This window comes from Hyla sarda, chromosome 9, assembly GCF_029499605.1.
Source record: "Hyla sarda isolate aHylSar1 chromosome 9, aHylSar1.hap1, whole genome shotgun sequence".
In the NCBI taxonomy this organism is placed as follows: domain Eukaryota; kingdom Metazoa; phylum Chordata; class Amphibia; order Anura; family Hylidae; genus Hyla; species Hyla sarda.
The window spans coordinates 73,867,430-73,893,029 of record NC_079197.1 but is presented as its reverse complement, the minus strand read 5'-3'; the positions used below and the strand labels follow the sequence as shown (position 1 = coordinate 73,893,029).

The following is a 25,600-nucleotide window of genomic DNA, read 5'->3' as shown; positions in this document are numbered from 1 at the left end:
ATGACAGCAGGGGACCGGGACGGATAAGTGACCTGGGATGCGATTCGCGAGCGGGCGCGTCCCGCTGTGCGAATCGCGTCCCCAACGGCCATGACAGTGCGGCGCTCCCGGTCAGCGGGACTGACCGGGGCGCTGCAGGGAGAAAGACGCCGTGAGCGCTCCGGGGAGGAGCGGGGACCCGGAGCGCTAGGCGTAACAGTACCCCCCCCCTTAGGTCTCCCCTTCTCTTTGCCCGGTAACTGCCTCCCCTGGGATGAGGACACCTGGAAAGAATGGAGGGTTTCCTCAACGGCAGGCAGTACAGCAGGAGTGGGAAGGGGGAGGGAGGGCAGAGGGCGAGGCCTGGCATGGGGCAGTGTGACACCAGGACGGGGGCCATGGGGTGGCACAGAGGCTTGCCTGACGGGACTGGGAGGGGGGGAGGAGCATTTCCTGTGGCAGGCAGAGTCCTTAATGACCTTAGGGGGACCGGATACAGGAGGAACCACAGGGTCACGGCAGGGAGTACTGGGAACCGGTTTTAGACAGTTCTTGGAACAAGAGGACCCCCAACTCCTGATCTCCCCAGTGGACCAATCCAGGGTAGGGGAATGAAGTTGAAGCCAGGGAAGTCCAAGGAGAATTTCCGAGGTGCAATTGGGGAGGACCAAAAGTTCAATCCTCTCATGATGAGATCCGATGCTCATAAGAAGGGGCTCCGTGCGGAAACGTATGGTGCAATCCAACTTGGCTCCGTTGACCGCGGAAACGTGGAGTGGCTTGACAAGACGGGTCACCGGAATGCGGAATTTATTCACTAGGGACTCCCGAATAAAATTTCCAGAAGCTCCAGAGTCCAGGCAGGCCACGGCTGAGAGAGAAGAGCTGGCTGAAGCAGAAATCCGAACAGGCACCGTGAGACGTGGAGAAGCCGACTTAGCATCAAGAGACGCCACACCCACGAGAGCTGGGTGCGAGCGTGCGTTTCCCAGACGTGGAGGACGGATTGGGCACTCCACCAAAAAATGTTCAGTACTGGCACAGTACAGGCAAAGATTCTCTTCCTTACGGCGATTCCTCTCTTCCAGGGTCAGGCGAGACCGATCCACTTGCATGGCCTCCTCGGCGGGAGGCCTAGGCGCAGATTGCAGTGGAGACTGTGGGAGAGGTGTCCAGAGATCAAAGTCTTTTTCCTGGCGGAGCTCTTGATGCCTCTCAGAAAAACGCATGTCAATGCGAGTGGCTAGATGAATAAGTTCATGAAGATTAGCAGGCATTTCTCGTGCGGCCAGAACATCTTTAATGTTGCTGGATAGGCCTTTTTTGAAGGTCGCGCAGAGGGCCTCATTGTTCCAGGATAATTCTGAAGCAAGAGTACGGAATTGTACGGCATACTCGCCAACGGAAGAATTACCCTGGACCAGGTTCAACAGGGCAGTCTCAGCAGAAGAGGCTCGGGCAGGTTCCTCAAAGACACTTCGGATTTCCGAGAAGAAGGAGTGTACGGAGGCAGTGACGGGGTCATTGCGGTCCCAGAGCGGTGTGGCCCAAGACAGAGCTTTTCCAGACAGAAGGCTGACTACGAAAGCCACCTTAGACCTTTCAGTGGGAAACAGGTCCGACATCATCTCCAGGTGCAATGAACATTGCGAAAGAAAGCCACGGCAAAACTTAGAGTCCCCATTAAATTTGTCCGGCAAGGACAGGTGGAGGCTAGGAGTGGCCACTCGCAGCGGAGGAGGTGCAGGAGCTGGCGAAGGAGATGATTGCTGAAGAAGTTGCGAATGTTGGTGCACAATGGTGGACACTTCCGACAGCTGGTGGGTTAGATGGGCGATCTGTCGGGCGATATCAGAGACAACTGGCAGGGGAACCTCAGCGGGATCCATGGCCGGATCTACTGTCACGATGCCGGCAGGCAGGAGGTGGATCCTCTGTGCCAGAGAGGGATAGCGAGGACCGTGCTAGTGGACCGGTTCTAAGACACTATTGGTTTTCACCAGAGCCCGCCGCAAAGCGGGATGGTCTTGCTGCGGCGGTAGTGACCAGGTCGTATCCCCTAGCAACGGCTCAACCTCTCTGGCTGCTGAAGATAGGCGAGGTACAAAGGAGTAGGCAGAAGCAGAGTCGGACGTAGCAGAAGGTCGGGGGCAGGCGGCAAGGTTCGTAGTCAGGGGAGATAGCAGAAGTTCTGGTACACAGGCTGTAAACACACAAAACGCTTTCTCTAGGCACAAGTGCAACAAGATCCGGCAAGGGAGTGCAGGGGAAGAGGATAGATATAGTCAGGGACCAGGTGGAAGCCAATTAAGCTAATTGGGCCAGGCACCAATCATTGGTGCACTGGCCCTTTAAGTCTCAGAGAGCTGGCGCGCGCGCGCCCTAGAGAGCGGAGCCGCGCGCGCCAGCACATGACAGCAGGGGACCGGGACGGATAAGTGACCTGGGATGCGATTCGCGAGCGGGCGCGTCCCGCTGTGCGAATCGCGTCCCCAACGGCCATGACAGTGCGGCGCTCCCGGTCAGCGGGACTGACCGGGGCGCTGCAGGGAGAAAGACGCCGTGAGCGCTCCGGGGAGGAGCGGGGACCCGGAGCGCTAGGCGTAACATATGTGCTCCTCAGGTCTTTCAATGATCAATTTGGTTTGAGCTCTTTAGGTGAACCTGATAAAAAGAAAATAGAACAAGAAATAAGGAAAAATGAGAGATTATATGAAGTACCATTCTGCACTAATGCTCAGTCTGTGAAGATTTGGAAGTTTTTTAAAGTTATTGGACTATCAAACAGACAAAAAGACGTTAGTTGGATGTCCTTTCATGGCTGCCTCCCAACACGATCTTTTTTAAATGGAAGAGGTTTGAGAATAAGTGACAGATGCCCAAGATAGGGTTGTGGAGGTAGAGAAGACTTAGTGCACCTTTATTGGGACTGTTTTTATGCAAAATAATTTTTTATGTTTTTAAAGAGGTTTTTAATCCAACTCACTGGATATAACAGTTTTTCTTTTGAGAAAGTTTTTATTGGTCAAGATCTTAGTAAAAAGGAAGATAAATGTACTAATTGGATTCTTTTTTCTGTTTTTAAAGAGGTTTTATGGGACTCACGCAATTTGCTTGTTTTTAAAAATTTTGTTATTTCTCCGAGGGAATTGAAAAGATTGTTTTTAGGAAGGATTTTTACTATCTTTCTACTGGACAAAAAGAGAATTGGTGAAGAAGAAGCGGAGAAAATCTGGATGCATACACGATGGAAGAATTTATAAGAAGTACGTAAAGGAGAAAGCTGTAAGTTTTTGACCAATTTCTGTGATTGTTTTTGACATGTTTTTTTGTTTTGTTGTTTGGTCACTTTTTCTTGGCACTCGGTTCCCTTACTTGGTTTTTCCGTATGATGTTTTTTCAGATATTGTTTTAAGTGACGAGTCTTGGTAGGTGACCTGATGATCGTCCAAACAATAGTCTGCAACTGAGGAAAAAAAAAAAAAAATCTGTTCTTATCAGCCATGCTCTTCGGGGAGTGGCACCTGGCTTCTTCCGCCCCCTTCCCCTTCACTGTTAAGCCGGACTTCATCCAAATTCTTGGAGTCTGGTTCTGAAGGAGGGAGCGGCCCTTAAGTCTTGGCAAGACCGACTAGGAAGGATAAACTCAAAGATCGGACTGTGGAGCTCCAGAAAGCTCTCGATGGAAGGCAAGGCACTTGTCCTGCGGAGTGAAGTTTTGCCTGTGCTCCAATATACCGCACAGGCCTGGCCTCCCCATACCACCGTTTGCAAGGCCATCACCCGGACAGTGTTTGGCTTCGTCTGGGGCAAAATGGACAGAGTCAAGAGGACCGTGATGTACAAGGAACCCCGCAAGGGTGGGAAGGAAATACCCGACATCCCCACTCTGCTGAGGGCCTCCTTTGCATGTGTCACCGTGCATCGGACTATTGTTGAAAAGACTGGCTCAGCGGGCAGGTCCATGTCTCGCTTGCTTCTCATGCCCCTCTGGAGACAGCTGGGCTGGGACAAGTGGGACAGCTCCATCCCTTACAACTGGAACACTCCCTGGTTCTATGGGGATGTTGTCCGGTTTGTGAGGGAGCACCAGCTGGAAGGACTGAAACCAGACCTATGGAAGCCGAAGACAATCCACAAGCTCATCCGAGCTAAGGACTTGACGGAGCTGGTTCCGGGACTCCCCGCAGCCACTGCAGAGACAGTTTGGATTAATGTGGCCTCAAAGCGGCTTACCAATGGACACAAGGACTTGTCGTGGATGGCCGTCATGGGAGGTCTCTCTCTCAGGTCATTTATGCATGCCCGCGACCTGTGCAAGACCCGGTACTGCCCCCAGTGCCCCTACGTGGAGGAAACATCTTTCCACGTGTTTTGGCAGTGCTCCTTTGCACAGGGTCTGTTGGACGCTCTAGAACATGAACTCAGAGACTCAGTGCCCAGGAGCTGCCTATCGTACCATTCGGTGCTTTACGGTCTGTTCCCTGGGACCCACGACGTGGAGGCCACCCAGGAGGCCTTGCGCCTTATGAACTGTTTTAAGGACGCAGTGTGGCTTGCCAGGAACCGCCTTGTGATCAACAGGGAAAACATGTCCGTACGGGACTGCCGCAGGTTCATCAAGAACCTGCTTAGAGACTATTCCATCTTGGACAGCTCGGCCGTTGATGAGGAAGAAGAGGAGTGAAGACCCCTCTCCTTCTCCCATGTCTCCCTGAAGATACAGCCCAGCAGTTTGGCCCTGTGATCCGCTCCCTCCCCACCCCCACATAGTCACCCACACCCCTACCCCGATCACAGATTGTATTGTTTTGTTGTTCGATCTCTTGTGCCTTTCTATTGCAGGATTGAGCTGAGTGTTAGAGTAGCATGGTGTAGCATGGGAACCTTTGTTGTGTATTGTACTATCATGCTTTGTGTGACTGTAATTTATTGTATGACTTGTAATGACTGAACGGAAAATAAAGCTCTTTCAATAAAAAAAAAAAAAAAACTGTTCTAATCAGTTTAATATCTGATACGTCCCCTATCTGGGGACCATATATTAAATGAATTTTTGAGAACGGGGGCCGATTTCGAAGCTTGCTTCCGTCGCCTTTAGAAAAAAAAAAAAAAAAGATCATGATAAAAACTGTGTGCTTTATTTAAAAGTCCATCTTTAGTAGTCTCACCATCAAGATTTTTTATTAATTCTTTCTTTTCAACAAGTTTCTTTAAAAAGAAGCGTGAGCAAGTCTCATTTTTTTCCATATGTTCCACTTTTGCATTATAAATAATTTCTTTACCTTTTCCTTCCACAGCTTTCTTTATCTCCTCTTTCATCTTTACAATTGTTTCATCCATGTTCACACCAATGCTCCTCAGCTGGTAACAGGTTTGCAGTTTTGTGTTTAGCCTTTTAAACCACCTTTGCTTCTCCTTGGCTTTGTTCACACCAGCACGCATAAAAAATTATTTTATTTTGGCCTTTGCATGCTCCCACCAGCATTGATGCAAACCACTGTTGGAGATTTTTTTGTTTTTTATAATAAATAACAAAGTCTCTCTTTATGACTTCATCTTCTCGGAGCTGTGAGTTCAGTCTCCAAACACCTTTCCCTTTGATGACATCAGGTAAGTAAATTTCCACAGAGAGAAGTTTGTGGTCAGACAAGACATTATCTGTGAGTTTAGCATTTTTTATTTTTATATTTTCAGAAATAAGGACAAAGTCAATTCTGGATTTATAAATGTTACTTTCCCAGGTGTATCCAGGATCAGATGGGTTTTGACTTTTCCAGGCATCTTGCAATCTGTTGTCCTGAATTAGATTCTTCAGCTGCACTTCAGTCTTGTCTTTTCTCACAGACCCAGAGACTCTCCTCTCATCAGGCAACACACAGTTAAAATCTCCTCCCAAGACAAGATAGGTAGCTCCATGCAAATACAACTGCACAATCTCTAGGAGGGAGGATCTTTCTTCTTTAACAGGGGAGGCATAGATGTTAATAATCCTCAACTCCACTCCATTATATTGTACATTCACAAGCAATGCCCTCCCAGGCACAATTTCCACAAAGGACATGATGTTAAAGTCCTGGCCCTTAAAAAGTATTCCAACTCCAGAGTTCTTGTTTGAGTTGTCACCTGACCAGATAGATGGGCCATACATCCAGTCAGTTCTCAGGTATTCATAATTCATGTGATGATCAATTCCACATTCTTGATTTAGAAAAATTCTAGCATTCAAAGTTGACAAAAATGCAAAAAAAGCAGCCCTCCTTGCAGGACTCTTTATTCCTCTCGCATTAAGCGAGGCAATGCTGATGGTAGCCATTTAACCCTTTTCAGGAGTTGCTGCCTCAGACTCAGGAGATGTAAATTCCTGGATTACTTGAGATGGTGCAACCAGTGACCATTTTGTTTGGCCACCGTTCACATCTGAGACAACAGGATCTTTCTTTCTCTTTTTTTTTCGCTTCTTCAACCTCCATCTCCTCTGACCAGTCTCTTGCAAGTGTAGCCACAGATGATCCCTGCTCCATATCCGACTCAGCAAAGTCCGACTCAGTGACAGCGACCACCGACTCCACTGCCCCCATGGTGACAGCAGGGACAGCACACGGTTCACTGCCACCAACTTTCCGCTGGATAACATCTGGCTTTACAGCAGCAGGTTTTACAGTCTCTTTTTAACTGCAGGGACTGCAGTCTGAACAGACCCAACAGCAACAGGAACCGCAGTCTGAACAGTGTCCACAGGTTTGGATCCAGCCTCGGGTGTGGCAGCATAAGCATTAGCAGCAGCAGCAGCCTGGTCCCAAGATGATGCAGCGACCTCCGCCCAAGTTCTGGACCTGTACAGTCTTTGAACACATGTCCATGTTGCCCGCAGAGATTGCACACCACCTCCTCCGTGCAACCTCCTGAGGTATGTCCAGCTTTGCCGCAGCGACCACAGAACTGCACAGATGGTGAAGTGCAAGCATCCTGTCTGTGGCCAAAGCTCCTGCATTTTCGGCAAAATTCTGGCATGTTGTTATAGAACAGGTAGCCTCTGTCTCTGCCAATTGTAAAGCTGGAGGGCGGATGTTGCATGCCCTCAATTCCATCAGGATCAGCTCTAAACTTCACACGGAACTTGTATTTACCAGTCCAGAGATCCTCTGTATTGAAGATTTTCTCTCCTCCTTTCACCTCAGAGCAATATCTCTGGAGAAAGCGCCCAATGTCAGCCAGATTCACATACGGATTGTACATGAACACCACCAGGTTTGTCTCTCCTGCAGTGTGTAACACAGTGAAGGTAAGTCCATCCAGCTCAGTTGAATTCAGCTTGGACTTTAATTGGTAGTGCAGATTCTGACAGGCGCTGTGAGATTCAAACACAAGGACATATGAAGCTCTCCCATGCTGCTGCAGACATAGAATATCCTGCTTTTTCACCAGCAAGGTCTGTTCTTCACAAGATGTTCCAAGCTGAACTTGTCCAATGCACTTTCAAGGATATCCACACGAAATCCATTCTTTATCCTTGTCTCTCCATCTTTCAGGTAATTAATTCGGCTCTGGAAAGCCATTATCGCACAATTCACAGTAGCCCCCGCAAGGGATAGCTCCTGCAATCCAACTCGCACCTCTTGATCTTAGCCAAAAGGCCGAGAAGCGATAACCGTGAAAGGGGCGGGCCCAACAAGGTCCCCTTCATGGGCACTATCACTGCTTGCTGGAAGGGAGGCTGCCAGAACCTAAACCCATACCATTATTGCTAAGCAGCAAGACAGGGGCCCATTGCACTCCCATGGAGCCTTTTTAAATGCAATCCATAACCCGGATTTGCCAGGAACGCTTCTTACTCCTCCTACTTGCATGTGACACTGGGCTTAGGATCTGCATAGGAAACACACACACAAGCACACACCTACCTTTGTTGCCTGCAGATGCCTCCTTGGCTGTCCCCAAACGGTATCAAACCAACACCCACGGGAAGCTGTAAGCATAGAGGACATGCCTGCACCCTATTGGACTTACTTGTGTGGGTTAAATCCGGGTTATTTGACAACCTATGGCGGTGATGGTTCTGCTCAGGCAGAGTAGTGCTGATACTCCTCATAAAGCTGTCGCTGCTGTGAAGGTTCTAGGCGACATCACAATCCCTATGGTTACATACACAACAAAGCTGGGTTGTTGTTTACACTTTGCAAGGCCTGTGGAAGTGAGTGACATCATAGCACAGTAGTTCTAAGGGTTCTAGATGGATGCAACAATCTCCTGTTGCTTCTATGAAGGTCATAATAGACGACATCACCAACCAGCTCCATAGTCACATACACAGCAAAGGTGAGATGTTGTTTACACCTAGTGATGTCAGTGGTATTGAGTGACATCACAGCACAGTGCTAAGGCTCCTGGGCCTGGACACAGCTGCAGCAGCAATATCTCAACGGAGAATACGTTTATATATATGTGTGTGTGTGTGTGTGTATATATATATATATATAAAATCACTTTTAAACCCATTTCCACCTTTTTTTCCCTTCTCTTCCTCTTACTCTTTTTTCAAGTTTTTTCACTTTTTTCTCCTTTCCGCCTCTTTTCTCGGCGTATTATTCTTCTTTTTCTTCTTTTTTTTTCGTCTAATGCATACCCTATCAATGCAGCAATGCTTATTCAATACCGCCAGCAGATGGAGACACTGGGGGTTAATTTTCTAAGGATTTTTACAGATTTTTCCTGTCTGAGTTTGTCGCACAGAAAGTTGCAGGCCAAATATGTGTGACATTTCTGCGACTTTAGCTTCTAGAGCATTTTTACAACATTATACATAGGTGCTGAATACATTAAAAGCGACTGTTCAGCGACAGACAAGTCGCATCGGCTGAAAGTAGGCCAGAATGTCAGTCCATGTTGGAGCAGGTTTAGATACAGTCTAAAGCATAGATCTCAAAGTCTGTGCACAGAATTTAGCAAGTTCCTTGCACCTTTTCATACATCAGGTAGGTGCACAATAGCATAGCCTAACCCTCTGTACTTTGGTCTATATTGATGCGGGACATAGACAGCCAGCTGATGACCAATCCATTAGTGCAATGGATGGCTGGAAGCATTTGTCTTTGTCTTTGCAATACCACAGAAGCAATGCATGGTCAATCTACAGCAATGACACACCTGTGTGAACAGCCAGGAGACCCCCCATGTTATGTCAATTAGGAACATTCAGCACCCACCCGCTAAAAGACAGCTACCTATCATGTCATGCCCTACCTGCACAGGTGTGCTGGCTGCTCAGATAATCCAATTAAGGAGGCCATTTATTCAGCAGCAGCAAAAGTCTTGTGCCTGGATGCTCCAACAGCGGCCAGACACAAGCAGCAGCACCACCACCACCTTTTGTTTTTCGGCTGCAGCAGCAGCAAGGCCCACAGGGCTGGCTAGCTGGCTAGCCAGCAAGCAGGTAGGAATGAAAGTAGGAATCTTTCTTTTTTTTTTTTTTTTCAAATCTTTATTTTGTGTTTTTTAGAAGCAAAGTTAACAAATAGCCCCCGGATTCAGGTCGCAGCCTAAGCCGTGGGGCATAAGCATGAACATAGAAACAAATTAACAAGAACAACAGTACATTCAAGTGTGTCACATCAGGGTGCAGTCAAAATAACAGGATCACTACACTATGTAAGATCAAAATATAGCGATCAGGAGAGAGTTCAACGCAGAGGCGTGCGTATTAGGGTGTGCGGGTGGTCCCATAGGGCTTAATACGGTGATGTGAACAAATGAGCAGAAGAGAGTAAAAGCAGTTATGTGTAGAGAAAGAAGAAAAGGGGAGAGTCTTTATAAGCAAATGTTTCAATAGAGGTGGGCCCTTCATGGGAGGTCCAAGGGTAGGGCCCTGGGGTAGGTGGAGGAGGATAGAAAACCAAGGCGGTAAGGAATACGGTATATCAGGTTGTCGTGAAGATACAGAAACAGAATAAAGGAAAGAAAAGAGATCAAGTAGGGAAGTAGACTAGAGAAGAGGAGGGTAGGTAAGAGGAGAATGGGGAGGAGCGGGGTAGAAGAGAGGGGAGGGTAGAGAGTAGGGATGAGGGAGAAGGTACAGTGAGTGGCCGCAGTTCTCCGGTGGGGATGTGAGGAGGTAAGGTATTGGGGAGGGGGGGAAGGGAGTAGGAAGGAGAGGTGAGAGAGGTGAGGGAAGGGAAGCAGGACTAAGGGGAGGGGGATGGATGAAGAGGCGTATATAAGTGCTAAGCGGAGTTCAAAGAAAAGCAGGGCTGTTGGATTTATATGCAAGCCATGGTTGCCAGGTTGCATAATATGTGTCATATGAGCGCATGCTCCAGCTAGATAATTCTTCCATCCTACATATTTGTGCTACTCTAAGTAGCCAGTGTGAGGCTGTGGGTGGCTCCGTCTTCTTCCAATGGAGGGGAATTAAGCTTTTAGCCGCCGAGACCAGGTGTGCGAGGAGGGATCGTTTATGTAAGGGATTCTCTTTATCTGGGAGACCTAAAAGGACCAGGGTTGGCGTAAGAGAAACCTCGCGGCCCAGGATGGTAGAGGTCAGTCTCTCTACCTCACTCCAAAAAGGCTGTATGTTCACACAATACCACCAAATGTGAGAGAGGGAGCCGCACTCAGAATTGCATCTCCAACACGGGGCGGAGGGCGACAGTCCCCACCTGTGGAGGAGTTCCGGGGTCTTATACCAGTGTGAAAGTATTTTAAAATGGTTCTCTTGGAGTTTAATGCACCTTGAGAAGCCGTGTGAGTTGCGTAGAATGGTGTTCTTGTCTGAGTCGGTTAGATGAATACCCAGCTCCCTCTCCCACAAATCCAGATACGTGGGGGTGTGTGCAGCGCCTGAGTCAAGGAGGCGTGAGCGGAACACAGAGAGCCTATGCTTCGAGGATTGGGCGGTCAGGAGCAACCTCTCCAGCCAGGTATGATCACCCGCTATGTCCCACACTCTGAGAACCTCCATGCATGTGCTCCTAACAAGGCGTATCTGGAGAAAGTTAATCGGAACGTCCGGGAGTAGGGTCTTGATGTGTTCAGGTGTGGGGGGTCGTCTGTCAGTGCAGAGGGATAGAAGAGGCGTGTCTGTCAATCTGTCCCAAATGTCTGCATGGCACTCCAGCGTGGGAGACACTACGTACGGGGCTAGTGAGGAGGGCAACGAAATCGGTTACACCTTCCCATCCAGACCACTTCCAGCATGAGATTGGTCATATTTCATCTTGGTTAACAATGTGCCTTTAAGAATGGGGTTGGAGACTACAGATAAGCTCCCAAGAGTGGGAAGCCAGATGTTCCTCATGGCCATAGACCGAGAAGAGCCCAGTTGATCACCCTCAAGTGAGTGTCCCTGCAACAGACTCGTCTTAGAGGCTATCTCAGTCCATCTCTGCAAGTGGGTGGCCATGTAGAGGTGGTCAACATTCGGAATACCTATGCCCCCGTCTCCCTTCCTCCTTCTCAGAAGCGCATGAGAGAGTCTAGGTTTCCGACCAGCCCACAGGAAGGCAGAAAACATTCGCCTCCACTGGGACAGGAAGGAAGCAGGCAGTTTCAGTGGAACCATCCATAGAACATAAACAATTGAAGGGATGATATAAGTTTGGAGCAAATTGCGCCTGCCTAGCCATGACAGATAAGGAAGCTTGTAGCTAGATAGCTGTGTCTTAATTTTCGCCAAGAGAGGGACGTAGTTCAATCTATACAAGTCCGACAAGGAGGGAGGGATGGCTATACCCAGGTAGGTGATGCACCCAGAGGGCCACCGAAACTGTGATGTCGCCTGCAGGCGTCTCACCTGGCCGGGAGGAATAGAAATGTTCAGTATTTCCGACTTGGCGTAATTGACTTTGAAGTTAGACAGTAATCCATAATGATCTATTGAAGCTAAGATGGTGGGTAGGGAGTCAATGGGATTAGATACCAGTAAGAGGAGGTCATCTGCAAACGCAGCCGTGAGGTGAGTGTGGCCCCCAATCGTGAGCCTCTTAATAGCGTTATTCTGTCGCAGTGCCTGTAGGAGCGTCTCCATGACGACTATGTACAGGGAGGGTGACAAGGGGCAGCCCTGTCGGGTGCCGTTGTGTATGGAAAAACTGGGTGATAAGGTGCCATTGATTTTCAGCTGTGCACTAGGGCCCCGGTACAGAGACATGATAGCCGATACGAAGGGTTGAGGGAAGCCAAACTTCCCAAGTGTTAGTTGCATATGGTCCCACGCAACCCTATCAAACGCCTTCTCGGCATCGGTGCCGAGAAGGAGTAATGGTTTTCCGTGAGCCCGTGCATAGTGAACAGCATGCATGACCCGCAGGGCATTATGACGTCCCTCCCTCCCTTTGACAAAGCCCGTCTGATCCGGGTGTATAATGGAAGGCAAGAGGTCACCCATTCGTAGGGAAAGAAGTTTAGCCCAGATTTTAACATCTAAATTCAAGAGAGAGATGGGCCTATAGCTCGGGCAAAGTGCAGGATCCTTTTCCTCTTTAGGCAAAATAGTGATATGTGCACCCAGGGCTTGAGGCGGGAGGAGTTCCCCAGACATAAGGGAGTTACACCACTTTGTAAACTGGGAAAGGAGAACATCACCCAGTTTTTTGTAATAAAAGAGGCCGAGGCCATCAGGGCCTGGACTCTTCCCCAGGGGAAAGGACTTAATGACCGAGGCCAGTTCATCTACAGTGCACGGTCTGAACAGTGCCAGGCCCTCTTCCTCAGTAATTGAGGGCAGCTTCAGGGTCGATAGGAATTCTTTGATGGCCTGGTCTCGGGTGCCCAGGGGCGGGTCCGCAGGATCAAGATTATAAAGGGACCGATAAAAGGCGTTGAATGCCTCTGTGATGTCGGCAGTGGAGGTACATACGCGCCCCCGGCCGTCCACTATCCGATGAATGAATGCCCTCTCCTTCCTCTTTTTGATCATTGCCGTCATGAGTCTACCCCCCTTATCCCCATGGAGAAAGAGCTTCTGTTGGAACCTCATTACGTTTTCAGCATATTTTTTATTGTGGTGGTCTTTCAATTTGTCGCTAAGGGACGTGAGTTCCCCGTCATCAAAACTGGAGCCCGCGACTGCCTGTTGCCTTATGAGCCTCCCAGATAGTCGGCATGGAGACGTCAGGGGTTGTATTGGCGTCAAAGTAGGAAGTCAGGTGTGTGGTGAGAGACTGCAAGTGAAGAGGGTCCGTCAATAGCGACTCATTAAGACGCCACGTCCAGTCTCTACGTGGTAAGTGCGTCAGTGCCAAGTCAGCGTGTACAGGTGAGTGGTCTGAGAGTGTCCTGGGGCCTAAATCAGTATTGCTGACCGACTGCAGAACGCTGTCGTGACAAAACAGATTAGTCTATTCTGTGATGAGTGCGATGTGGGGTTGAGAAGAATGTGTACGATCTGTCACCCAGGTGAAAGGTGCGCCACACATCTACTAGACCCAATTCGTGTAGTTTGTTCCGTAAGGTGCGGAGCAGGAGGGGCGGGGTTGTGGACCTGTTGGTGGAGGAATCTAAAGTGGGATGTAATACTAGATTCATATCCGCCCCTAGAATAATGGGGCCCTCCGCAAAGGAGCGCAGCCTCTCAAGAGTATCGAGAAGCCACAGGACCTGCCTCTTGTTAGGAGCATAGAGACTCGCCAGTGTATGACACAACCCCAATCTTGCCCCGCACAAATAAGGCCCTGCCGTCACTACTCACGTAACTGGATTCAAAAGTGAAGGGGACATCTCTGTGTAGCGCGATGGAAACGCCCCTGGACGAGGAGTTTGTGCTGCCACTGTGAAACCAATGGGAAAAATGATTAGTAGGGAGGGATGGGATCCTGCCAGTCTTAAAGTGTGTTTCTTGTAAAAACAACACAGATGTATTTTCCCTTTTCAACAGTGAAATCAGGTTGTGCCTCTTATTTGGTGAGTTAAACCCCTTAACATTGTAAGTTAGAAATTTCAAAGTGGCCATTGGAAACTAGGGGAGGGGGGGGGTGGACCAGTGAGAGGGTGCAGGTATTGGAGGATAGTAAAGGAAGCGAGGGTAGAGTCAAGTTATCAGAGAAGGGTAAAGTCTCAAGTAGGGAGAGGGTGGGTAGGGGGTAGGAAGAACTGCGGTTGAGAAAGATGAAGGAAGAGAAAGATGAGTCAGAGGCAAAGGGGAGTATAAAGAACAAAGAGGTATTAGCAAGTAGAAAGAAGAGGAAGTAGTACTGAAACGTAGCCCAAAGCAGGGGCTGAGAGGTAGCGATGAGAGAGTGTCACTCCAGGAGCGGAGTTCCGAGTCTGCGGGTTGGGGGGGGGGGATTTACCCGAACCGACAGCCCCCCTGCATCCTAAACAGACTGAGAGGAGCTAACAAAAAACCATATGTTAAAGCACTGGTGGGACCACCTATTCAGGACAGGCAAAACAATTACATTAAAAGCAATACAAGCAGATGATCATATCATTGGGAGCAAGTGCAACAGATCAGAGGCACAACGATTTAAACACGGATATCATGTAACGTCTCGCAATAAACCTGGGAGCTGACGTAGTGGGTCAGCGTAGACGAAGACAATTCCTACCCAGCTGTCCCTCCCCAGACCTCGTCAGACCTCACCTAAGGTGGGGATCGGGCAGGGAGAGGAAGAAGTAGGGAGAGCAGGGGGAACGTGGAAGAAGTAGAGGGGGAGGGAAGAGGGGAGGAAGGAGAGAGAAAAAAGGGGGGGGGATGAGTAGATATGGTTAGGATAGAAGCCTGCAGGGGATGAGCAAACCATGGGCTAAAATATGACAACACCTTGTCCCGACTAGACAGAGATAGTCCCAAGGGGCCTCCAGTGCCCGTTCACAATAATTTTCCCAAATATAAATATAATTTTTTTTTTTCTAAAACTACATGGTATATAGGACAGCGCAGGCAGGACAAGGTGCATGATGCAGTGAACAAAATACCTAGACCTAAGCGGCCTCCCAGTGAGGACCGTTAGCCATAATGATCATGTAAAGTGTAAGCATAGGACAACATTGTAAATACTCATCGTCTCTCGTAGGCACAGGTGAGGTGAAACTAAGGTAAAAGTCCAGTGCGAGATACCATTAGGCTCCGTCAGGCAGGGCCAGGGATCAACATCGTCACGGTGGGCTGCAGTCATCCAGACATCATGGGCCATCGCAGGTGAAGGATGCCTCAAAGTTCCAAAATGGCCGACGCACCTGTAAATGAGAGGGGGGAGAGGGGAGGGGAGATGAGGGGGTAGGGAGGGGGAGAGGGGGGATCAGACTAAAGGGGGCAGAGAGGGCAGCTAAGGGCAAGGAGAGGTGCAAGGGGGGGCGAAGGGAACAATGTAGGTGGGGTGTCCAAGGTTGGGTAAGCAAGTCTCGGGGGTCCTCTCACACGTGACTACATCAGGTGCAAGAGGGGTCTCCGCGGATCCAGCTGGAAAGGGCAAGAAGGTCAGAGCAAGTGTCTCGCAAGACATCCCAGGTATGTCGATGGCGAAGAGGTCGTGCCAAGGTAGTAGTAGGCCATAACGTGGATCAGTGAAAATGCACAGAGATCAGGTCAGCATTCAATCAGGTGTAAAGTCCTCACGAGTTAGCGACTTCTGGGCAGACTTTTTCTTCTGCTGTTTGGGAGATTTGGGTTTCTCCACCCTGGTCCACGGTGTGGTAGCAGGAAGATCCGGCATGAGATGGCTTAGCTGTACCGGCAGCCAAGAAGGGATATCCATAGGAGGTATGTCCAGGAAGTGCCAAACTTTATCTAGGTCGCCCAGGTCGTGGATAGCGAAGCGGCGACCCTCCTTCTGAATGGAGACACCGAAGGGGTACAGCCAGGTGTAAGGCAGCTTCAATTCCCGTAGTTTCTGGAGGAGGGGATTCAGGATCCTGCGCTTAGCCAGGGTGGACGGGGCAATGTCCTGGAATATCATGACAGGATGGCCCTCAAATGTCAGGGCAGGGGTCTCTCTGTTAGCTCTGAGGATGGCCTCGGTGTCGAGAAAGCTGAGAAGTCCACATATAATGTCCCTGGGTGCGTCAGATGCCCGCGGTTTGGGACGGATTGCTCTGTGTACCCTCTCAACCACCACCTTCCCTGCCCGCTCCTCACCTAGAAGTATGGCGAAGATCTGTGATGTCACTGCGCGCAGGGCTTCGGGCGCATAGGACTCAGGTACCCCCTTCAGCCTAATATTTTTGCGCCTGCTCCTGTTCTCCTGATCTTCCAGTAGCAGGAAGGCCCTGTTTAGTTGCGATTCCTGGGCTCTAAGTTGGTGGGAAGCGGCATCGCAGAAGGATACAGTCTCCGTTAGCGCAGATTCGAGTTGTTCCGTGCGGTGTCCCACATGTCTCACGTCCGCCTTGATCTCGGCCAGTTCTTGCAGTACCGGAGTCATGGCGGACTGCAGAGATTTAGCAATGGCTTGTTGGACTACCTTCCGGATTAAGTTCCTGGTCAAAGAGAGCCTGGCATCTTCCCCTCCAGAGTCCATTTGGCCTCCCAGTGTGGATTCCGCCTCAGAGTCCTCCTCCCCATCCATGTCGCTGGTGTTCGGAGGTGCCGGCGCCATCTTGGGTTGGCGGGCCGGGCTGTTGGACGGCTTCTTTTTAAGAAATTTAGCCATGTCTGCCTGGGTTTTCGGCTGCTTAGTGGGGCCAGGAGTTTCCCCCGTTTGGTTCTTGTCCGCCTTGCCCATTTCGGTGGTCCCGTGGTGCTTAATAAGTAGGATGCAGGGTCAGGCTGTGGAGAGCGACGCGACTATGCGTCCATCCAACTCCACGGTCAGGCTCCGCCCCCCCGGAATCTTTCTTTTTAACCCTGTAAGGGGGTGGTGCACTGTACCCGAAGATACTGCCATATCGGGTCAATGCATAGGGCGACGGAAGCAAGCTTCGAAATCGGCCCCCGTTCTCAAAAATCCATTTAATATATGGTCCCCAGATAGGGGACGTATCAGATATTAAACTGATAAGAACAGATTTTTTATTTACATTTTTATTGAAAAAACTCAAAAACTTAAATACATCACAAGAAATTTTTACAATACATCAAATACTGTTTTCCATAAATGTAAATTCCACATAGCTAATGCTTTTATCAATTTAATAGTACAAGTAAACTTCACTGTATATCATCTTCAAACATTCTTTTTCACAAATAAAATCTCTTTTGAAGACAAGGATATTACGAACTTTCCATAATACATTTTTTGTACAGTTGATAAAAATCCACAAAATTCTCTCTTTTTCTTTTCGTAACTCCATCACTTTTGCCATATAAAACAACTTCATGATTTAAAACTTTTAGACCTGTTAGGAATTTCAATAAAGAACCAATTAGTCTAAAAACCTTTTGTGCAAAATAACAATTCCAGAAAAGGTGCAAAACAGTTTCATCTATATTGCAATTATCCCGGGGACAGACACATACAGCATTTAGACCTCTTCTATATTGGAAAAATCTTACCGGAAGACACTCATGGATAATCATCCATGCTAAATCCTTGTGCTCATTAAAAAGATATGGCTCATTTACCTTTTTCCATATTTGTACACACCTATTATAAGAAAAATTAGAGACCATACATATTTCTTCTTGCAAATTTAACTGTACTTCTATCTTGCGAGCATCCCTCAAGGTTAACAAGTCAAAGTCTTTAAGGTTATACATACGTATAATTTTTTCTAAGATGGCATAATGTTTAGGCGGAGTTAAAAGTACAGGAGAAGATAATGATAAAAACACCCATTTTCTTCTTCTAAAAATATGTCCCGCAGAGTACTTTAAAAACAAGGACCATACACTTTTCATAAAAAGTCCCCTAAAACACCAACTAAAAAACCTTAAGTATAAACATTTTCTAATACAGGGAACCTGTTTTCCTCCATTTTTTGTGACTTATACATAATATCTCTTTTTAATATTTCTGCTTTAGAACTCCAGAGAAACTCAAAGAGAATCCTCTGAAGTTGCCTAGACATTAGTTCATTAGGAGGATAAATCATATTTAAATAGAGCATAATGGGTATTAGCATAGCCTTAATCACCAAAATGTTACATTCTAAAGATAATTTCCTAAGGGACCAAAAGTCTACCTTTTTATTTACCTTTTCTTTTACCATTAGCCAACTTTCCTCACCATTGTTATTTTTATCAAAGATGACTCCAAGGATTTTTAATATTTCTGACTGTAATTTTAGGTTTGGTATTTGCACGTTTTCCCATTTACCTATATAAAAACAGTCACATTTAGATAAATTAAGTTTAAAAGCAGAAGCTTTACAAAAGAAATCAGTGATATCAACAACTCTTTGTAAAGAGAAGGCACTTTCACAAAAAACATTAATATAATCCATATAGCCACACACTTTAAGGGTGGCACTATTACCTCCAGGAACTGATACTCCTTTTATTATTTTATCATTCCTTATTAAGGATAACATTCCGACATTAGTAGTTTCATCCTCAATGTTAATCATTAACTTTTTTGCTTCCATTACCTTTTTAAAAAATAATCTTGTACACTTTTCATCCTTCTCTTTACATTCAACTTTGGAGTTAAAAATTATTTCTTTCCCTTTGTTAGTTATAGCCTTCTGAATATCACTTTTAACACTTAAAATCAGATCGTCTACATATACAACCAACTCTTTGAGTTGATAATGGGTTTGTAGTTTTGTGTTAAGATCTCTATACCATTTCAATTTCTCTTTAGTTTTTTTAACACCCATCTTAATAAAATACTCTTTAAATTTTACCTTGCAGAATTCCCACCATGCTAAAAGAGAATTAAAATTAGTCCTTGAGTTCTGCAATTTTTTAAAAAGATAGATAAAATTAAATTTAATTTCTTCATCTTCGAGCAAAGAGACATTCAGACGCCAGACTCCTTTGGCTCTGCAAACCCCATCAAACTTACATGTAGCAGATAAAATCTTATGATCTGAAAAAAAGGTAGAAGTCAATTGCATATTCCCATAAAGTGCAAATCCAGAAGCAAAAATATAATCAATCCTTGACATATAAAGGCTATTCCCCCAGGTATACCCAGGGTCATTAGGGAAAGAGGTTCTCCACAAATCTTTTAAATTAAAATCAACTATAAAATCCTTTAGTTGTTTTTCAGTCTTATCTTTCCTTTGTTCAGATCCTCCAGCCCGCTCCTCTCCTGCCATTATACAATTAAAATCACCAGCGATGATAAGCGGGGATGAACCCGGTAAATAAAACTGAATTTTCTCTAATAAATTAGATCTTTCATCCTTATCTGGAGAGGCATATACATTTAAAAGTCTCATATTCATGTCATTATAAATAATATGAATGAGCAGGGCTCTACCGGGTACAATGTCTGTGAAGGAGGTAACTTTATACTCACTGCTCTTGAACAGTATGCCAACACCAGTAACTTTCCTCTCATTATCCCCTGACCACACAGACGGGCCAAGAGTCCATTAAGATCTCAAAGATGAATAATTGATATCATAATCAATGGCACATTCCTGTAAAAATAAAATGTCTGTAGGCAAAGAAGACAAGAAAGAAAATAAAGCAGCCCTCCTCTCTGGGCTCTTCAAACTCCTCACATTGAAGGAGGAGATATTAACACTTGGTAGCTCCTGGGTCATTCATTATCCTCAGACAAAGAACCCCAATCTGAAGGTGGTGACACAAATTCCTCAATATTAACAGGGTCGGATGCTGTTATAACCTTTTGGCAGACAATCTCCATGTTCCCCTCGTCCGCACTAACTCGACCACTCCTTTTGATGTTAAGGCCCTTTTCTCCTTTCCGGTCTCTGCTTTTCCTCTTTCGCCGTTCTTCTACATCCATCTCCTCTGTATCCCTTCTGGGCGGTCCAGGACCCTCAACTTCCATGAGAGGAGAACCCCTCACTTCTGTCTCAGGTCCCACGACCTTCCCCGGGGACACAATGCTTTTGGAGACATGAGCCACAGCAGGTATCACAGGAATTCCGGTAGCAGAAGACTCAGGCATCACTTTCAGGGTGTGGGTCTTAGGCACAGGCACAGCATCCATGGAGCTCTTCCTCATTGAGGGACCAGCCGACGTAGCCACAATATTGGCCCAGAAGCGTTGAGGACAATCCTTAAAAGCGTGTCCTTTCTGCTTACACACATTACACAGAATCTCATTTTGACAGTCCAAAGTGGTGTGGCCTTTTTGGCCACATCTTTTGCAAATAACCACTTCCTCTTTGCAAGATTCTTGTGTATGACCATATTCATGGCATTTCCTGCAATAATACGGCATCCCAGGGTAGAATAAATAGCCACGTTTACGCCCAATTAAAAAATTTGCAGGTGGGCGACACAGTCCTCCAATTCCTCTCACATCTTCTCTGAACTTAACAGCAAACTTATGCTTTCCAGTCCAAAAGTCCATTGCATTCATTATTTTATGAGAGTATTTGACTTCCGCACAATATTGGTTTAAAAATAAGACAATGTCTCTTATATCCACGTATGGATCGTGCATAGTAACCACCAGTGGAACATCACCATTAGAATATAGAGCAATGAAAACAAGTCCTTTCATATCCTCCTCATTGGCAAGCTCCCGAACTTTCTCAAACATATGGTCACATGCAGATGCGGAAGTCAAGGTAAGAATGAAAAGTCATTTACCTGGATCTTTTAGGCAAAACACATCTTCTCTCTGAATGTGCAATAAATCCAGCATAATTGTCTTGACAAAAAATTCCAAAGTCATCTTCTCCTTTTTCTCCTCATCCACTTCAATACGGAAGGTGTTCTTAATCCGAGTTTTAGTATGCGCAGCAAACCTAAGGGTCGCCATGGGGGATCGCCTTCCCGTTCTTTGTAAGTCCTCCTCCTATAGCAGCATGAGGCTTAAGACGGCTAAAAAAACGGCCGATGCCTCAAGGCCGAAGGTTCGACGAACTCAGAGCCCCCTGACAAGATACAAGATCTTAGCCAAAAGGCCGAGAAGCGATAACCGTGAAAGGGGCGGGCCCAACAAGGCCCCCTTCATGGGCACTATCACTGCTTGCTGGAAGGGAGGCTGCCAGACAATTTCCCATGCACACTCTGGGCTGGGGGGCAGTCAACCATCAGTACACACAGCAGAACCTAAACCCATACCAATATTGCTAAGCAGCAAGACAGGGGCCCATTGCACTCCGATGGGCCCTTTTTAAATGCAATCCATAACCCGGATTTGCCAGGAACCCTTCTTACTCCTCCTACTTGCATGTGACACTGGGCTTAGGATCTGCATAGGAAACACACACACAAGCACACACCTACCTTTGTAGCCTGCAGATGCCTCCTTGGCTGTCCCCAAACGGTATCAAACCAACACCCACGGGAAGCTGTAAGCATAGAGGACATGCCTGCACCCTATTGGACTTACTTGTGTGGGTTAAATCCGGGTTATTTGACAACCTATGGCGGTGATGGTTCTGCTCAGGCAGAGCAGTGCTGATGCTCCTCATAAAGCTGTCGCTGCTGTGAAGGTTCTAGGCAACATCACAATCCCTATGGTTACATACACAACAAAGCTGGGTTGTTGTTTACACTTTGCAAGGCCTGTGGAAGTGAGTGACATCATAGCACAGTAGTTCTAAGGGTTCTAGATGGATGCAACAATCTCCTGTTGCTTCTATGAAGGTCATAATAGACGACATCACCAACCAGCTCCATAGTCACATACTCAGCAAAGGTGAGATGTTGTTTACACCTAGTGATGTCAGTGGTATTGAGTGACATCACAGCACAGTGCTAAGGCTCCTGGGCCTGGACACAGCAGCGGCTGCAATATCTCAACGGAGAATACATTTATATATATGTGTGTGTGTGTGTATATATATATATATATATATATATATATATATATATATATATATATATATATATATATATATATATATATATATTTCTCCGCCGAAATCACTTTTAAACCCATTTCCACCTTTTTTTCCCTTCTCTTCCTTTTACTTTTTTTTCACGTTTTTCTCCTTTCCGCCTCTTTTCTCGGCATATTATTCTTCTTTTTCTTCTTTTTTTTCGTCTAATGCATACCCTATCAATGCAGCAATGCTTATTCAATACTGCCAGCAGATGGAGACACTGGGGGATAATTTTCTAAGGATTTATACAGATTTTTCCTGTCTGAATTTGTCGCACAGAAAGTTGCAGGCCAAATATGTGTGACATTTCTGCGACTTTAGCTTCTAGAGCAATTTTACAACATTATACATAGGTGCTGAATTCATAAAAAGCGACTGTTCAGCGACAGACAAGTCGCATCGGCTGAAAGTAGGCCAGAATGTCAGTCCATGTTGGAGCAGGTTTAGATACAATCTAAAGCATAGATCTCAAAGTCTGTGCACAGAATTTAGCAAGTTCCTTGCACCTTTTCATACATCAGGTAGGTGCACAATAGCATAGCCTAACCCTCTGTACTTTGGTCTATATTGATGCGGGACATAGACAGCCAGCTGATGACCAATTCATTAGTGCAATGGATGGCTGGAAGCATTTGTCTTTGCAATACCACAGAAGCATTGCATGGTCAATCTACAGCAATGACACACCTGTGTGAACAGCCAGGAGACCCCCCATGTTATGTCAATTAGGAACATTCAGCACCCACCCGCTAAAAGACAGCTACCTATCATGTCATGCCCTACCTGCACAGGTGTGCTGGCTGCTCAGATGATCCAATTAAGGAGGCCATTTATTCAGCAGCAGCAGAAGTCCTGTGCCTGGACGCTCCAACAGCGGCCAGACACAAGCAGCAGCACCCCCACCTTTTGTTTTTCGGCTGCAGCAGCAAGGCCCACAGGACTGGCTAGCTGGCTAGCCAGCAAGCAGGTAGCAATGAAAGTAGGAATCTTTCTTTTTAACCCTGAAAGGGGGTGGTGCACTGTACCCGAAGATACTGCCATATCGGGTCAATGCATAGGGCGACGGAAGCAAGCTTTGAAATCGGCCCCCGTTCTCAAAAATCCATTTAATATATGGTCCCCAGATAGGGAACATATCAGATATTAAACTGATAAGAACAGATTTTTTTTTTTTTATTGAAAAGGAAATATACAATACATAACCAAGTAAATCATTCAAAAAATTACATATTCATCTGAAAACACATGAATAACACATATTTGACATATACAATATATACAGGAAGCATGTCTTTACATGTACATATAACAAAAAGCTTACCCTTCATGACTTTCCCTCAGAAAAAATAAATTGCAGCGGATTCTGTCCCTCCAACTGTCCCTTCAAATCAGGATATAATCTGTAAGAAAAGAAAAAGAAAGACAAATAAGAATACAATCATAACCAGTGCTTCCATTTTTTGTGTTTCCAGATCCCCTCTGCATCATCAGAACCATAATTTTTCCTATCACATAATACGTAAAGGTAGATTTTACCACGGATCATGCCCAGACTCTCCTTCACACTTACTTCAGTTTGATTGAAAATCCTAATAATCCTTACATCCCACAGAACCTCTTTTACACAATTTACTATGAACCATAACACTCTTGCGTTCTCTCTCTCCACTGCACACAAACCAAACATCATCATATTAAAGGATAAGTTCTCAATTCCAGTAAGATTTTTAATTAGACCAGACATTCTTCTCCACACAGACTTCGCATAACCACACTCCCAAAACACATATACATAATTCTCACATCCACCGCAACCATCCCTGGGACACACTTCACTGTCTACCAATCTCCTTCTCCTCTGAAATTCCCTTATTGGCAGACACCCATGAGCTAACATCCAAGACAAGTCGTTTTGTTTATTTGTCAGTTCCTTGTGACTGACATTTTTCCACACTACCTTACAATCCTTCTCAGACAGACCTCCCACACATTCCACTGTTTCTCTCTGTTCCAACACTTTCATCACCTTTTTACTATCATTCCATTCAGTCACACATTCCAGATTATTTTTCCTGACACACCGCCCTATTCTCTGATAGAACCAAGGAACCTCAAAACTTACAGGTACCCTTTTTTTTTTTTTTTATTGAAAGAGCTTTATTTTCCGTTCAGTCATTACAAGTCATACAATAAATTACAGTCACACAAAGCATGATAGTACAATACACAGCAAAGGTTCCCTAAGCTATACATCGCACACCATGCTACTCTCACACTCAGCTCAATCCTGTAATAGAGAGGCACAAGAGATCGAAAAAGCAACACAATACAATCTGTGATCGGGGTAGGGGTGTGGGTGACTATGTGGGGGTGGGGAGGGGGCGGATCACAGGGCCAAACTGCTGGGCTGTATATTCAGGGAGACATGGGAGAAGGAGAGGGGTCTTCACTCCTCTTCTTCCTCATCAACGGCCGAGCTGTCCAAGATGGAATAGTCTCTAAGCAGGTTCTTGATGAACCTGCGGCAGTCCCGGACGGACATGTTTTCCCTGTTGATCACGAGGCGGTTCCTGGCAAGCCACACTGCGTCCTTAAAACAGTTCATAAGGCGCCAGGCCTCCTGGATGGCCTCCACGTCGTGGGTCCCAGGGAACAGACCGTAAAGCACCGAATGGTACGATAGGCAGCTCCTGGGCACTGAGTCTCTGAGTTCATGTTCTAGGGCGTCCAACAGACCCTGTGCAAAGGGGCACTACCAAAACACATGGAAAGATGTTTCCTCCACGTAGGGGCACCGGGGGCAGTACCGGGTCTTGCACAGGTCGCAGGCATGCATGAATGACCTGAGAGAGAGACCTCCCATGACGGCCATCCACGACAAGTCCTTGTGTCCATTGGTAAGCCGCTTTGAGGCCACATTATTCCAAACTGTCTCTGCAGTGGCTGCGGGGTGTCCCGGAACCAGCTCCATCAAGTCCTTAGCTCGGATGAGCTTGTGGATTGTCTTCGGCTTCCATAGGTCTGGTTTCAGTCCTTCCAGCTGGTGCTCCCTCACAAACCGGACAACATCCCCATAGAACCAGGGAGTGTTCCAGTTGTAAGGGATGGAACTGTCCCACTTGTCCCAGCCCAGCTGTCTCCAGAGGGGCATGAGAAGCAAGCGAGACATGGACCTGCCCGCTGAGCCAGTCTTTTCAACAAGAGTCCGCTGCATGGTGACACATGCAAAGGAGGCCCTCAGCAGAGTGGGGATGTCGGGTATTCCCTTCCCACCCTTGCGGGGTTCCTTGTACATCACGGTTCTCTCACAGTAGAAGATAAGTCCTGTGGAGTTGCCCAAGGAAATTGTCGTTGGCAGGTGCTGTAGTCCGTCTGGAGAAGCAAGGTTCTTGTTCAGTCTGACGACCACAGACCACTTGCAGGTCCAGTATCCGAGTGAGTTCAGGATGCGGGTGGGCTCCCTCACCACGGTGCAGAAGCGCTTCAGGAAGGTCGAGATGTCCGTGCCTGGGGTGTGTGGGTTCCGCATTGAGACCGTCACCCGCCTCTGCTCTCTTTGAATAAGGCAGCTGCCCACAAAGCGAGAGAAAGGGGATTCGGGACTCGCCGCTTTCACCGCCTCCCAGTATCTTCTACAGGTCCCAATGGTGGCAAAGGTGATGTAGAAGATTCCCGAAAAGAAGGTTGCTATTCCCAGGGTGTCAGTCGTGGGGAAGCCTTGATCCGCCAGCATCTTCTTGCAGAACACGTCGTGGGACATGTCCGG

At 46.9% G+C, this 25,600-nt stretch overlaps 1 non-coding gene and 2 pseudogenes across 1 annotated transcript; 1 reads left to right on the top strand and 2 right to left on the bottom strand.

Moving 5' to 3' along the window:
- The first annotated feature begins 4,942 nt into the window (after positions 1-4,942).
- On the top strand, positions 4,943-5,087 carry LOC130292113 (U2 spliceosomal RNA; annotated as a pseudogene).
- Positions 5,088-16,767: 11,680 nt separating this feature from the next.
- On the bottom strand, positions 16,768-16,963 carry LOC130292075 (U2 spliceosomal RNA). The gene has a single exon (XR_008848076.1). It is a non-coding gene; the product is annotated as a U2 spliceosomal RNA (small nuclear RNA).
- A 5,880-nt stretch (positions 16,964-22,843) lies between these two features.
- On the bottom strand, positions 22,844-23,022 carry LOC130292131 (U2 spliceosomal RNA; annotated as a pseudogene).
- Between the last annotated feature and the right edge of the window lie 2,578 nt (positions 23,023-25,600).